The sequence below is a fragment of the Danio rerio genome, chromosome 12 (assembly GCF_049306965.1).
Source record: "Danio rerio strain Tuebingen ecotype United States chromosome 12, GRCz12tu, whole genome shotgun sequence".
In the NCBI taxonomy this organism is placed as follows: Eukaryota; Metazoa; Chordata; class Actinopteri; order Cypriniformes; family Danionidae; genus Danio; species Danio rerio.
The window spans coordinates 12,465,138-12,477,500 of record NC_133187.1 but is presented as its reverse complement, the minus strand read 5'-3'; positions in this window follow the sequence as shown (position 1 = coordinate 12,477,500).

Here is a 12,363-nt window from a genome sequence, read left to right as displayed (position 1 = left end):
ATTACATACCTCCATATACATTTCTGGAAAGTGCCAAATACGTCTACTATTTTATTTTATTTTTTTGCAGTTTTTGTGAATACACCTGTGTTCTCTTTTACAGATCTCAAAATTCTTTCTCGAGTGCGATTCACACCTGCTGTTGTCACATAAATCCACCAGAGGCTGCTTACTGATTGACCAACCAACAATTACCTCACACGCAACATCCCTCTTCCCTAAACCCAACCAATAGTGTTTTAGAAAAGCACCAATTGGCCCAATCACCCCCTTCCCTAAACCCAACGGCAGTGTTTTAAAAAGCAATCCGGAAAAAGAAAAGCCCTGATTTTTACCATGTTTTCAGATTTTACCATAGTCTCACCCTGTTATTTACTTGTTTATTTTATTTTTTAGCTTTTATTTTTGTCTTACCTGCTTTCTAGTATCGTTCTTCACCGGATTCAGTCCCCATTGTTGCGGTCAACTCCCCTCTGCATCTCAAGTCCGCTGATGTACATGTCAAGCTACCGCTCAAACTTGTAACTGCGGGAAAGCCATCCATACGGAGGTAAGCATTCAGCTGGGGAGAAAAGAAACGACATCATACCATCTCTTTTCATTCATTTTAAAATGGAAATGTAGCCATACATAGCTCTGACCACATAATTAAAAATCACCAAACTGAGCATGAGAATGAGGCTATGTAGACTTCTTTTACCAGCTCAGATAAGAAACTGTTGACTTTCTGCTTGTTTCATGCGAAACTTATGATTGCTCGTTACTGGAAAATTACAGTAATTATCTCATTTTAAACAATGGTTGCAAGAATTGCCTCAGTGTTTGGGTTTAGAAAAATGTACGTATATTGATAATAGAAAACCTGAAATTTTTTTCAAAATATGGAATCCCTTTGTAGGATTACTGATACAAATCTTTTGACCATATAACTTATAGCCTGCTATTACTGTAATATACCATTGTTTTGATGCTTTTATATTGTATATGTATGCCCATGCATTTATTTATTTATTTATATACTTTTAATTGCATTTGTTTTCTAAATTTTCTGTTTTGTTTTTTTAATACATATTAAAAGTTCCTTAAAAAATAATAAAGACTGTCAAACAAAAGGTAAAAAATAGCTGAAATTGTCAGGATTCTCCCACTTTGGTTTTGCTAGTTCTTGTTTTGTCGCAGAGTCAGAGATTTGAAAATAAAGGGATGTGCCCAACATAATACGGGACCCCCCACCCACGCCTTAAAAAAATCACTAAATCTTTTCTTACTACTGTAAATTACTAAATAAGTTGTTCTGGAGCAGTTTTATTGTTAATAAACAGTTAAGCGGTCAGTAGTTTGTTTTATTATTATTATTTACAAAACAGTGGGGCGAAGCAGTGGCGCTGTAGGTAGTGCTGTTACCTCACAGCAAGAATGTCGCTGGTTTGAACCTCGGCTCAGTAGGCATTTCTGTGTAGAGTTTGCATATTCTCCCTGCGTTCTCTTGGGTTTCCTCTGGGTGCTCTGGTTTCCCCCACAGTCCAAAGACATGCAGTACAGGTGGATTGGGTAGCTAAATTGTCCGTAGTGTATGTGTGGATGTTTCCCAGAGATGGGTTGTGGCTGAAAGGGCATCCGCTGTGTAAAAACCTGCTGGATAAGTTGGTGGTTCATTCCGCTGTGGCGACCCCGGGTTGATGAAGGGACTAAGCCAACAAGAAAATTAATGAATTAATGAAAATTTACAAAGGAGTGTAAGAATTAAGATAATACAAATATTTTGATGTCTTTGACAATTCAAACATGAGCTGAAAGCAGAGGAAAATTGACTCTACAACCAAGCAGGTGGGAATGCGGGAAAGAACCAGTTCCCCCTACATTTGCATTTGAATCCGCTGAAACTTGACTTTAACCACCCCAACTCACACTATGATCAATTCAAAGTCTGAATGTTCTAAATTAACCCAAGTGACTTTGTCTATCATGTTTGATATCATTTGAAATGTCTCAGTGCGACTGGTACAATGGCAAGGCAAGGCAAGGCAAGGCAAGGCAAGTTTATTTATATAGCACATTTCATACACAATGGCAATTCAAAGTGCTTTACATAAACAAGAATAAAAGAAACAAGTAAAATAAAAGTAAAAACAAATAATAAAAATGCATAAAACAAAACAAAACATAAAAACAGGTAAAATGTGATATGAAAGAATGAAGAAGAAGAGAAAAACATGATAGTGCAATCTGTCGGACGCAGCACAGTGCTCATTCAGTAAAGGCACAGCTAAACAGATGTGTTTTCAGTCTTGATTTGAATGTGCCTAATGTTGGAGCACATCTGATCATTTCTGGAAGCTGATTCCAGCAGCGAGGGGCATAGTGGCTAAAAGCCGATTCACCCTGCTTTGACTGAACTCTTGGAACTTCTAGTTTATATGATCCTAAAGATCTGAGTGATCTGTTAGGTTTGTATTCAGTGAGCATATCTGTAATGTATTTAGGTCCTAGGCCATTTAGTGATTTATAGACCGGTAATAATACTTTAAAATCTATTCTGAATGTAACTGGCAGCCAGTGTAAAGACCTGAGGACAGGTGTGATGTGCTCTGATTTTCTGGTTCTGGTTAGAATTCTGGCTGCAGCGTTCTGGATGAGCTGCAACTGTCTGACTGTCTTTTTAGGAAGACCAGTGAGGAGTCCATTACAGTAATCCACCCTGCTGCTGATAAAAGCATGAACAAGTTTTTCTAAATCTTCACTAGAAACAAAGCATCTGATTCTTGCTATGTTTTTGAGATGATAGTATGCTGATTTACTGACTGCTTTGACATGACTGTTGAAACTCAGATCTGACTCAAGAGTCACACCAAGATTCTTGACCTTATTTTTTGTCGTTTGACCTTTAGTGCCAAGGTACGCATTTACCTTGAGAACCTCATCTTTGTTTCCAAACACAATAATTTCAGTTTTCTCTTTGTTTAACTGAAGAAAGTTTTGGCACATCCAATTGCTCATTTCATCAATGCATTGGCAGAGGGTGTCAATGGGGCTGTAGTCATTAGGCTGTAAGGCTAGGTAGATCTGAGTGTCATCAGCATAGCTGTGGTAGGAGATTTGGTTCTTTCTCATTATTTGGCTTAGAGGGAGCATGTAAAGGTTGAACAGGAGAGGTGCCAGAATCGAGCCTTGTGGGACTCCACACGTCATGGGTGTCCACCTCGACCTATGGTCACCTATACTGACATGGTAACCTCTACCTTCTAGGTAAGATCTAAACCATTTGAGGACCGTGCCAGACAGCCCAACCCAGTTTTCCAGCCTATCCAAAAGTATGCTGTGATCGACAGTGTCAAATGCAGCACTGAGATCCAACAATACCAGCACTGTTCTTTTACCTGAATCTGTATTTAGGCGTATATCATTGATTATCTTTATAAGAGCGCTCTCTGTACTGTGATGTGCTCTGAACCCCGATTGAAAATTGTCTAAACACCCCCTGAAGTTTAAGAACTTGTTAACCTGGTTAAAAACAACTTTTTCAATGATTTTGCCAATGAAAGGGAGATTTGAGATTGGCCTGTAATTGCTCAATAGGGTGTTATCCAGGTTGCTCTTCTTCAAGAGTGGTTTAACAACTGCAGTTTTAAGTGAGGTTGGAAAAATCCCAGATAGAAGTGAAGCATTTACCACTTTTAGAAGATCCATTTCTAAACAGGTAAACACCGTTTTGAAGAATGATGTGGGGAGCGTGTCAAGACTGCAGGTTGATGTTTTCATAACTTGCACAGTCTCTTCTAAGATTTTACCGTTAATTGCCATGAAATCAGACATAATGTCTGATTTCTTAAGTTGTGGTTGAGCTTGTTTGATATCGACACAACTTGACTGATTGGATGAGCTTATTGCCTTTCTGATATTATTGATCTTATCAGTGAAGAAATGAGCAAACTCATTACATTTGCTTTCAGAGAGGAGCTCACTTGGAATCTGACTGGGGGGGTTTGTGAGTCTCTCTATCGTTGCAAAGAGTGTACGAGCATTATTTAAGTTACTGTTTATAAGGCTTGAAAAGAAAGTCTGTCTAGCAGTGTTTAGTTCCATATTAAAGGCATGAAGACTGTCTTTATAGATGTTATAATGGACTACTAGTTTCGTCTTTCTCCACATACGCTCAGCTTTTCTGCACTGTCTTTTCATCATTTGTACTTTCGGTGACCTTGTCCAAGATCCCTTTTGCCTGCCAGTCATCTTCTTGACTTTAACAGGAGCGATGTCATTTATGACATTCTCAATTTTAGAATTGAACAAATCAAGGAGAGAATCAACAGAATCTGCAGATATACTTGGTGCTTGCGATATGGCTTTCATAAACTGCTCACTGGTGTTCTCATTTATGCATCTCTTTCTGACAGAGACAGATCTGTCTTTAATAGCTGGAGTGATCAATATATCAAAAAAGATACAGAAATGATCAGATAGTGCCACATCCTTAACAACAGTCGATGAAATGTGTAAACCCTTAGTTATAAGTAGATCAAGAGTGTGTCCACGATTGTGTGTGGGTCCTTGAACATGCTGAGTCAGATCAAAAGTGTTAAAAACAGTCATCAGTTCTTTTACAGCATTGATTTCTGGATTATCAATGTGAATATTAAAATCCCCAGCAATACTAAAATAATCAAATTCAGAGGTTACTATTGATAACAGCTCTGTAAAATCCTCAATAAAAGCTGGAGAATATTTTGGAGGTCTGTAGATAATGATCAGTAAGATGCGTGGAGACCCTTTTAGTGCTATACTCAGATATTCAAAAGACAGATAGTCACCAAATGACACTTGTTTACATTCATACACATCTTTAAACAGGGCAGCGATGCCTCCACCTCTCCTATTAACTCTGCAAACACTCAAAAAGTCAAAGTTTAAAGGAGCTGCTTCATTCAGAACTGCTGCGCTACAACTGTCATCTAGCCAAGTTTCAGTTAAAAGCATAAAATCAAGGCTATTTGTGTTGATAAAATCATTGACTAAAAGAGACTTATTGTTGAGTGATCTGATGTTTAAAAGTGCTAACTTAACAGTTTTAGCTGTTTTTTCTATAGTAGTCTCAGATCTACATTTAATAGACACCAGATTTGAATGATTTGCTAAACGGCCTGATGAAGTCTTTGGTTTTCTGTCACTTAACACAACACATATCTGCTTAGAGAAAGCTACAGACACACTGGGTTCCTGCTTGTTCTGAAAACATTTGATAAAGACACTTATCTAAGCAGGTCCCCGACACACATCACAGAGAGCTCTTGTGTTCACCAGCTGAAGATGGGGCGTTGTTGTTTGGGCCCTGGCGGTGTGATCGGAGGGCTCTTCCAGGTGGGCTCATAGGTGGTTGTGGAGCAGGCCGCTTTTTGGTTGGTAACTGGGGGCTTGCGGCAATGGAGTGTGAAAGTTTAGTTCCAGCATACACCAGTTCCTCCATCTTTTTTGAAAAACCCAAGAGTGGTGAACATTGTGACAATGAGAACGTGTCCGGTGACAGAGGCTGTGCATCTGGAGATTCTGTCTGCAGAAATATGTTTTCCTGAGGATCATTTTTGAGTGACGAGACTTGATGCTGTTCTGATGAGTCACAGTCTGCCTGTGTTGAGCAGAGGGCAACTGATAGTGTCTCTATCAACATTGGGTGTTTTGGCTGCGTGGCATTATCACTGTCCTTGGGTGATTCGTCAGCCACAAGTCCACTCAGGAGCTGATTTGAAGTCCTGTGGTCATCCGGACATTTGCTAGGTGTGTGTTTGCAGTTCAGTTCAGTGGCATACACAGCTGATGGATGATTGAGGGAGAAAAAAATATTGTCCTTTAGCACCTTTGCACCAAGTTTGTTTGGATGAAGGCCGTCTGATGTAAACAGCTGTCTTTGGTTCCAGAAGAGATTGAAGTTGTCGATGAAATTCAGTCCTTTCTTGTTACATGTTTTCTGTAGCCATACATTTAGACCAAGAAGCCGTGAAAACATATTTGTCCCTCTTGCAGGGAGTGGTCCACTTATGAACGCCTGAACCTTCAATCTTTCAGCTGTTTCCAAGAGCTCACAGAAATCTTTCTTGAGCAGTTCTGACTGTTCTTTCCGAATATCATTCTTCCCCACATGGATGATAATCCGTTTTGCCGTCTTGTGCTTTTTCAGAATTTCCTCAAGCTCTTTGTTTACATCAGAAACTGTTGCATGAGGAAAGCAGTATGTCATTGTAGATCTGCTCCTGAAATTCTTGATTATTGAATCTCCAACGACTAGTGTTCTTATCTCAGGTGCGATCGGAGCAGAATGCCGCTGTCTAGTCGGCCTTGAGCCTCTGTTCCATGCAGAATTAGTTGCTGAATCATGCAATCTCTGTCTGACTACATTTGGGGATTCTTCACCCATATTACTCAAAACTTCATATCTGTTCTGAAGCTGTATTTGAGTCCGAGCTGTATTTGGGGTAGAAGACGCTAATGCGGCAGCGTATGATCTGACCCCACGAGTACCCTTTGGTCTCGCACCTTGTTTATGCCAATGCTCATTTTCAACAGTTCTTTTCTGTTTTTCTGTGCTCAAAACAGTAGCAGGAACAGATTTATGGGACTCACCGGCTGTGTGCTGAGAGAATCCACAATGAAGCTGAAGTTCTGGTCGGATCGCAAGCAACTTCGTTTCAAGAACTGCAATCTTTTGTAGAAGTTTGTGGCAGTTTGTACAGCAGTGAGAATCTGAATTAATCCGATCCAGAGGCATTTTCACAGCCGTGTCTTCCCGTCTCCGGAATGTAAGCAGCTGATAGCTGGTAGCGGGAGGATTGTTTAGACGGTAATTCCTTTCTTGTTAGTAAAGCTATATTCCAGAAAGTTTGTAGAATCGATGCTGATCTTCAAGCCGTGTTGTTTGAGCACTGTGCTGATAGGCTCAAGTTAAAATTAGGGTATAAGATATAAAAGCAAGAGTGCGAAGAGCGGAGCAGTGGGCAAAGACGTCCGAACAGTAGCAAAGCAGGAAGCTAGAATGGTCTCATTCTCTCAGAAATAGACACAATCAAAACAATAAATATATAACTTCAGGCATCTTTTGAACCACTGTGAAGGGTGTGCCTTTACCACAGGTAGCACTAAATGCAAACACCTTTTGTTATGCACACACCCCTTTCCTTGAAGGGATTCTTGGATTACTTAAGGTAAGGTTTGAGAAATGTTCGGCGCAATTCTGCTTACCCAGATCAGCCCGTAACATGGAGCATACGCTCCATGTTATGTATATTTTGAAGTCAGGAATGCATCTTTTAATCTTGGATTTATCTTTGATAACTTGACTGAATGAATTGGCATAATACATATTTACCTGACTAATAAATTGTTATGTTTTGAATTATTCAAACAGTCCTCGTGTTATTATCACTGGTAAATGTTGTTGTCCATAGCACTACAAGCCACTGCAGAGGTTAGTAATGGTCTAAAACATGTTAGACGGAGCAGCGTGGCACGCTATACGATGTTGTTAGAGATCCGACTAACAAATTGGCATTAATTCAAGTATACTTAGACTGTAAAAGGCCAACAATGGGTTTTCTATTTAGAACAACAAAATATTGTTGAAACCAATCTAAATGTGGATATTTAGGCCTTCATCTATAAACTTAAAATCCTGTGTGATTATTAATAAAATACTTTGTCTTGATTAAGTAGATAACAGATCTATGGGGACCACATAAAAATCTCCTAAACTGAGTAAGTAGGGTTCTGCCACTTTAGGAGAGTGGTTAATCGCCTCTGTTTAATGACAAAGACTGACAAGCTTGTATTAAGAGATTGTATTCCCGGCCGGTGCAAGACTCGGGATGCTATAGGAATCTGAATAAATGAGAATAAGGTATAATAACCAAAAGAATCATCAAAAGAATATTCAATCATAATCTAAAAAAAATGCTGTGAAAGGAAACAAAAAAACTTTATCAATGTTTTATAATTGGAGTCAGATAAAACGAGGATAAATAAATTAATATTCTAAACCACCTCAAACTAAAATTGGAGTCAGATATGAGTTAAGTTTAATATAAATCAACATTGTGCACTGGAAAGACTGAACATGCAGTGAACCTTCATCCACCAGTGGAAACCGTCATTGGACCAACAGGCCGGACCCTACAGGAGAAAATAAAAAGTATACATTAGCAGCAAATAAAGTAGCAAACAGTTCAGGTTATTAAAATCATTAGCTATTATAAACAAATAGAATTAAGTTATCAAATCTCATTAACCTTTTCTTCACTGTATAACTTACACATTCTGATTGAAGAGCAACGAATGAATATCATTTATTTGGATTTTTTGTTTGATAACATTAACATATAACAGCGATCACTTTGAAAAGGCACACATCTAGTTGCTTTCCTAACTCATTTAGGACAAAATTACTTGTGTTTGAAAAAAAAAAAAAAACACCAAGATCGACATCTTTAGATGAGATGTTGTTATTATTATTAACTATGTGTATATGTCTGTTCAAACATGCACCCAAAACCCAGACTTTCGCTTCGCTTCAAATCGCGCATACAGAATCCATTTGGGAAACAGCGCCCATTTATCCCTATCAAGCGCCTCAGCTGACAGTCACGCACCGTTTTAAGGATTGCATAGGAGGGACGATGGCACCTCTTATGAAAAGGAAGGGAATTTCAACGAAAGGAAGTGTTTTCATGCCTAAATAAAATGCACAAAAGAAAAAGCACAAAACAGCCAAAAAAGCCTAAAATAACAGCAGAAATACAGGAAAATACCTTTAGGGGACGATAGCAGGATAGAACTGCAAAATACAGAAGAATCCTGGGAAAAAAGGGATGATCCAGACACTAGTCCTGACTTGTCCAGTATGTTGTGCTCAGCTCGAGTTTTCTTAAGTCAAGCACTCATATTTCTCGTCATTGTCCCTGTATGAGCACTGTGTTGGCTGCTTGTGATGCATGCCTTTGTGCTGGGTTGTTGTTTTGTTCGCGGCATGGAGTTTTCATTCTCAGCGCTTCAGTCCAGCTGGTTTCAGTTTTGGTTGGTGCTGGGATCGGAAACATTAATCGTGTGATCATGTCTTGCGGTGTTTGTGTTGGTGTTGTGTTTAGCATGTGGTTAATGTAACATGCGGTTATTGAGTTATCTCATTGGCTGTGCGTTCTAGCCCCATCAATTGTCTAGTACCATCCTTGCTGTTAACCCATTATTAGTTTATTAAAATTACCTGCTTGTTTGTTAATTCTTTATAGTCTCTTCTTGTCTGCTGTTCTGTGCCAGTTTGTCACATGTCATCTTTCAAGTGTCCAGTCCTGTCCAGCCCTGCTCTTCCCTGCCAGTTTGTTTTTTTAGTTGCTTTTGTTAATGTTTTACACCACGGGGTACTTTTTTGTTGCTCTTTGTTTTTTGTTTTTATAATTAATAAACCCATTTTTTTAGTCTGCATTTAAGTACTCGCTTCTCGCACCAAGCGTGAAAGAAATAGCTGAAATCTTCATTATAATGAACTTCCTTTTTTATTTTAAAACATTTTTCTCTTGCATTCAATCTTCCACTTGGATTGTGAAATTTATCTGGCCACCAGGAACTGGTCTGCTTCTTATATTCTTCTTTTTAAATTCCCTGAAGCTCTGGCAGATTGAAAGCAGCATGTCTGTGAGCTGCAATCTTTAGGTCAAGTCAGACATTTCTATGGAGTTCACATCCAGGCTTTGCTTGGCCACTTGAGAACACTCAGAAATGTCTGGACGCCACTCCAGCATTGTCCCGCTGCTGAAATCTCAAGTTTGGTTTTTCAAGCACAGACCTTTTTGTGCTTGGCTCAGAGCAATTTTTCCTTGGGTTCTAACTAGTGTCACAGTCTGAGAAGTGTTCACACAATTCTCTGCTGCCCACGGTGATGAGTGCTAGTTATTTTGGCCAAACAAGGCAAACACTGAAAATATACAGTGTACGAAATTGGCTTCATCTGGTCATTTTTTTTATGTGGCATGAACTTGTGAAAAAGACTGCACAGATAATTTAAAATTTATTATTCTATAGGGAAATTATTTCAGACTTTAAATATTTAGCTTTGATGTCTAAAGCTAACTTTAACATACAAATGATGCTGAAAGATTAATGATTTAATATTTGTAACAGGGTGTGACAAAGACAACTGAAGTTTGGATCCACATGCAGGTTTACTCGGAATCAGGCAACCAATGGTCAACACAGGTGCAAACAGATATATGAAGGTGGTCCAGAATCGTATTTAAAAGATGGGACGAGAGGTCGAAGGGCAGACGGCAGACTATGACAAAAAGACAACCTTGGCAAAGGTCAAAACACAGAGAAACAAGACTAGGAAAACACATTAAATTTAGGGATGGCTGACTTGAAACTGGCGTTTCGACACAGTTTCGAGATCCCGAAGCGCAAGTGTCTCGAAACACTGCACTGAAGCATGATCCAAAACACCCAAGTCACGTGACTAAAGTGTTTTGAAACACTTGGTCACGTGACTAAAGTGATTCAAAGCATTGATCAGTTAAGAAGCGTTTCGGGACCTGGCAAATCTACATGTTTCTGCCGGAATCTGATTCCTTACCTGTATCATATGGCCTAGTGGATTGTGCGTGTGCATGCTGTTACTCTTCTTCCAATGTCTTTTGGGTTCGAATGCCGACTTGTACAAATACTCCCAAATCATGGTTTAATGATTTAATCATATTTCTGTTTTATGGTGTAGCCTAAATAGACGAATACACCATCATTATAGCATCATTTTTGTAACACTAAAACAATAAAAAATATTTTTACAGTACTGATGGTTGGGTTTAGGGTTTGGGTAGACGTTAATGAAATACAATAAATGAGAAATTTAATGAATAATATAACTAATTCTTGATACCTTCTGGCCACAACTGTGTCTGATCTAGCAATAACCGTTTTAATACCAAAACAAGACATATTTATTCACAAAGTGTTTATTCAAATGTCAGACCAATGTTGAAACAAAACATAACAAGAACAAAGCATTACCAACTGGTATTAAAGCATTTCAAAATAGCTGTATCAGCCTGGATTTGAACCCACTATCCCCACATGGAAGTCTGAAATCTTATCTGCTCCACTAAATCTCTTGAATATATACTTCTACAAAGTGGGGTTTAATGCCTCAATTTGCTAAAATGTTCTTGCTGAAGCTGTTTCGGTGCAATACAATAAAAAATGATCACTAGGTGTCACCGTAGAGTGGGGTTTTGAAACGTTTCGAAGCTTCAACTCATTTTCTTCGATTGTTTCAGTGTTTCATGAAGCCTCGCTTTGCCCACCACTAATTAAATTGTCACTTTACCGATAAACAAGACTTTAAAAAGAGTGAGTGTACTGCTTTAATAGTGTGTGTAATCAGTCTCTGACAATCCTCAGGTGGTGCGAGTGTAATCAGTCAGAATGAGGAAGCATGTGTGTGTATGAGCGAAGTGCATTTATGAAAATGTAGTCCAGAAATTGTGGATTTGTAGTCCATAGTGATTATGAGTGAGATTCAGCGATCTTAGAAGTTACAATCACTGGTCATCATGACAAAATTTAAATCATAGTATTACCTTACAAAAAAAAAATGTTAATAAAAAAATAATTTCCTGAACAAACATTTCCTGAATGAAAGTTCTCTTAATTGAACATAAATGCAAAAAATGGAGTGCTGGTTATAGGATGACCATATGACCTAACTTTTCCAGGACAATCCCATAGTTAAAATTTGATTTATTTATTTTTAGTACAAGTAGTAGTATTCTATTATACAAAAATAGCATATATTGTAACCTAACATATTGCATTTCCCCTTAGACACCAATTCAACATATGCAAAACAGGTCAACAGGGGAAATTTTTTTAATTAAATTAGATCATAAACTAGAATAATGTTCCAGAAGAAAAAGAAAACAGATCATGTATTCAAGTTCTGCAATGTTTAAATGTGCAGTGAAATAAAGTAGTGTGTTTATTTATTCAGACTAATTTGAGGATGTGGAACATGGGGTGATAAAAGATTAACAGTGCCTATAAGATACAGTCTTACCCTTTGAAAAAAAGTTGTTGTTTTTTTTTTTACAGCCTAAAATAAAAACCAATTCTGAAAAATAATAATTATTATCTTCAAGCTTTATTTTAAAAGGTTGCTTTGCAACATCAAAATGATAAAAGAGAAAAGCAACAGCTCTGAAAATTAATAAATAACTGAAAAACTTGAACAGTTAGAATGTCACCAGTCGGTGGATTTAATTCTTTGTAGAGTCTCCTTTTGCTTTAATTACAGTCATTAATCTTTTTGGAAACGTCTCCATTGGCCTTACACTCCTC